Source organism: Zea mays, chromosome 1, assembly GCF_902167145.1.
Source record: "Zea mays cultivar B73 chromosome 1, Zm-B73-REFERENCE-NAM-5.0, whole genome shotgun sequence".
NCBI classification, from domain to species: domain Eukaryota; kingdom Viridiplantae; phylum Streptophyta; class Magnoliopsida; order Poales; family Poaceae; genus Zea; species Zea mays.
The window spans coordinates 97,535,784-97,540,174 of record NC_050096.1 but is presented as its reverse complement, the minus strand read 5'-3'; positions in this window follow the sequence as shown (position 1 = coordinate 97,540,174).

The following is a 4,391-nucleotide window of genomic DNA, read 5'->3' as shown; positions in this document are numbered from 1 at the left end:
TGATCCCGCCCTCAGCATCGGGGGTGTTCGTCATCCTCGCTGGGGCGGGGAGCGAGGCGAGCCGGGGCTCTACCTCCTGCGCGGGTTGGCGGACCACCTCTTCTTCCAGCTTCTAGTGGTGGCAATCGTCCCCCCGCGCTGCGACGGAGACGTCCTCCAGCCATGCCGGGGAAGGCGAACTGTTGCTGCCCAGCTAGGATGCAACATTCCGTCCTCTCCCCCGCATTCGCGGCGAGGATGGCAGCGAGGATCTGCCGGTGCGCTTGGGAGTGGCCCGCTCTTTGGCTTTAATAGCTGGTTCGCGTCCCTTGAGCGAGACCGCGAACGAGAGCCCTCCGGTGGCCGCGTCCACCCGGGACCATGGCTGCTGCTGCAGAGGTCGCTGGCGAGCCTCCCGATGTTCGTCGCCCCGCAGGCTCAAGGTCGCTCATACCCGCGGGGACGGAACCAGAGTTCCGTTTGTAAGGGCACTTTGAATGCCAGTGTTTTTGTTCATTATGGCTGTCGAGGCCTGAACATGTATGTAATTTTGGCACGGAGCCGTGTTTTTTCCTCATTTTCGAGCACTAAGACTCGCCTGTTGATTATCTGAACCGCTTCACCAAGCATGAGTCGCCCCGTGTCAAGGTGACGAGTGAGGTATCCGTATCCCGGAGGCGTAGGAGTCCCTCGGCTCGATCGGCCTTGTTGTCTGAGGCTCCTCTAGCTTAGTTAAAGAGACCCCTTGGCCGCTCTTCGATGAGCCGAGGCCAGGGGTAGCGATATCAGCACGAACAGAGGCGGAGTTGGCTCAAAAATGAAAACCTGGTTGGCCGGAGCCTAGCCGGGTTGTCCGTTAGCGGGACCGACGCCGGAGTTGACCCGCCGAGGCCTCGGACAGGGCTAGCGCCCTTGGAAGATGGTTGACCGAGGCCCCTTGGGGTAACCGGCCGAGCCGCCTGCTCGGGCCGGATTCCCGGAGAAGTCCCTGGACCGCGTCGCCGTCCGAGGCCGGGTCGGACCTCACTGAAGGTGTCATCGATGCCGAGGGTGCTACAGCCCCCTTCCAGCGTGAAGACCCGAGCCTGCAGGATCAGATTGTCTTGTAGCGTGTGCCTTCTGCGGCCGCTGAGGCCAGAAAACACACCCTCGCTGCGTTGTAAAGCTGCGTCTCCTTTCCTCTTATTTCGAGCATCTGGACTTTTTTGTCGGTAACAGGGATGTTTGTGCGAGCGAGAGTTGCTTCTCGCGGAAGGTGATGAGTGAGGTATCCGTATCCCGGAGGCGTGGGAGTCCCTCGGCTCGGTCAGCCTTGCCGCTTACACGTACTTTCACCCATCCATGAGGCCCTGTCACCGATTCAGTCGAGAAGGCTCGAAGGACCGCTTCGGCAGAAGAGCTTCCGAACGTAAAGACTTGTTCGGTCCGCGGAATCACTTTATCCGAACGCGAGTTACTTATCGCAGAAGGTGATGAGTGAGGTATCCGTATCCCGGAGGCGTAGGAGTCCCTCGGCTCGGTCAGCCTTGGCTGCTTACGTGTACTCCGTCGTTTCCAGGATCTGCTTTTCGAAGTAGTCAAAAAGCACGAAAGATATTCTGCTAAAAGAGATCTTTTTTCGAGGAAAATTTCGACGCAGAGGGGGTCCCCCCCTTTTAGCCCCCGAGGGAGGGTCGGGCTTTGCCGAGGCGAGGCCGACCCTTCCTTGATGACTAAACTTTGCGTGGGTGCGAGGTATATGAATAACTTGAAAACATCTTAAGGGTAGAAGCGACGTAGCTGTTGGATGTTCCAAGCGTTGTCGTAGATCTCGCCTTGATTGTTGGCCAGCTTGTATGTTCCGGGCTTCAGAACTTTGGCGATGACGAATGGCCCCTCCCAGGGGGGCGTGAGCTTGTGCCTCCCTCGGGCGTCTTGCCGCAGCCGAAGCACAAGGTCGCCCACCTGGAGGTCTCGGGGCCGGACCCCTCGGGCGTGGTAGCGTCGCAGGGACTGCTGGTACCGCGCCGAGTGTAGTAAGGCCTTGTCCCGAGCCTCTTCCAGCTGGTCTAGCGATTCTTCTCGGCTAGCTTGGTTGCTTTGATCGTTGTAGGCCCTCGTCCTCGAGGAGCCATATTCCAGGTCAGTGGGCAAGATGGCCTCGGCCCCGTAGACCAGGAAGAACGGCGTGAAACCCGTGGCTCGGCTCGGCGTTGTCCTCAGGCTCCAGATCACCGAGGGGAGTTCCTTCATCCATCGCTTGTCGAACTTGTTGAGGTCGTTGTAAATCCGGGGCTTGAGCCCTTGTAGAATCATGCCATTGGCACGCTCTACTTGCCCATTCGACATGGGATGAGCCACGGCGGCCCAGTCCACCCGGATGTGGTGATCCTCGCAAAAATCCAAGAATTTTCTGCCGGTGAACTGGGTACCGTTATCGGTGATGATGGAGTTTGGGACCCCGAAGCAATGGATGATGTTGGTGAAGAACGCCACCGCCTGCTCGGACCTGATGCTGTTCAGGGGTCGGACCTCGATCCACTTGGAGAATTTGTCGATGGCGACCAGCAGGTGCGTGTAGCCCCCGGGCGCCTTCTGCAAGGGACCGACGAGGTCCAGACCCCACACAGCAAAGGGCCAGGTGATGGGTATCGTCTGTAGAGCCTGAGCGGGCAGGTGGGTCTGCTTCGCATAGAATTGGCACCCTTCGCAGGTGCGGACAATTCTAGTGGCGTCAGCCACCGCCGTTGGCCAGTAGAAGCCTTGCCGGAAAGCATTCCCGACAAGGGCTCGAGGTGCTGCATGATGGCCGCAAGCCCCCGAGTGTATTTCTTGCAGGAGTTCCTGACCTTCGGCGATGGAGATGCATCGCTGGAGGATGCCCGAGGGGCTGCAGTGGTAGAGCTCCTCCTCATCGCCCAGCAAGACGAACGACTTGGCGCGTCGCGCTACCCGCCGAGCCTCGGCTTGGTCGAGGGGTAGCTCTCCTTGGCGGAGATATTGCAGGTACGGGGTCTGCCAATTTCGATCAGGCGTGGCCCCGCTCTGCTCCTCCTCGACGTGCAGCGTCTCGCCCTCGGGGGCCGAGGGTACCTCGGGCTGAACCGAGGACGCCTCGGGCTGAGCCGAGGGTACCTCGGGCTGGACCGAGGGTGCCTCGGGCTCGGGCGCGTCGTCGATCTTGACGGAGGGTTGATGCAGATCCCGGGAGAAGACGTCTGGGGGAACCGTCGTTCGCCCCGAGGCTATTTTTGCCAGCTCGTCCGCAGTCTCGTTGTAGCGTCGAGCGATGTGGTTAAGCTCGAGCCCGTAGAACTTGTCTTCCAGGCGCCGAACCTCATCGCAGTAGGCCTCCATCTTCGGGTCGCGGCAGTGGGAGTTCTTCATGACTTGGTCGATGACGAGCTGCGAGTCACCGCGGGCGTCGAGGCGTCTGACCCCTAGCTCGATGGCGATCTGCAACCCGTTGACCAGAGCCTCGTACTCAGCCACATTGTTGGACGCCGGGAAATGGAGGCGTAGCACGTAGTGTAGGTGTTTCCCGAGGGGCGAGATGAAGAGCAGGCCCGCGCCGGCTCCCGTCTTCATCAGCGACCCGTCGAAAAACATGGTCCAGAGCTCCGGTTGGATCGGAGCCGTCGGCAGCTGGGTGTCGACCCATTCGGCCACGAAGTCCGCCAATACCTGGGACTTGATGGCCTCCCGAGGGGCGAACGAGATTGTCTCGCCCATGATTTCCACCGCCCACTTTGCGATCCTGCCCGAGGCCTCTCGGCACTGGATGATCTCCCCCAGGGGGAAGGATGACACCACAGTTACCAGATGAGACTCGAAGTAATGTCGCAACTTTCGCCTCGTCAGGATCACTGCATACAGCAGCTTCTGAACTTGTGGGTAGCGGATCTTGGTTTCGGACAGTACCTCGCTGACGAAGTAAACTGGCCTCTGAACGGGCAATGCATGCCCCTCTTCTTGCCTCTCGACCACAATCGCGGCGCTAACCACCTGAGTGGTCGCGGCGACGTAGACCAAGAGGGCTTCTTCATCAGCTGGGGGCACCAAGATAGGCGCCTTTGTGAGGAGCGCCTTCAGGTTCCCGAGAGCTTCCTCGGCCTCAGGGGTCCAAGCGAAACACTCGACCTTCCTCAAGAGGCGGTACAGAGGCAGACCTCTTTCGCCGAGGCGTGAGATGAAGCGGCTCAGGGCCGCGAGACATCCCATGACCCTCTGTACGCCTTTTAAGTCCTTGATGGGCCCCATGCTGGTGATGGCTGCGATCTTCTCCGGGTTGGCTTCGATGCCTCGTTCGGAGACGATGAACCCCAAGAGCATGCCTCGGGGCACCCCGAAGACACACTTCTCGGGATTGAGCTTGACGCCTTTCGCCTTGAGACATCGGAATGTCACTTCAAGGTCAGAGAGGAGGTCGGAAG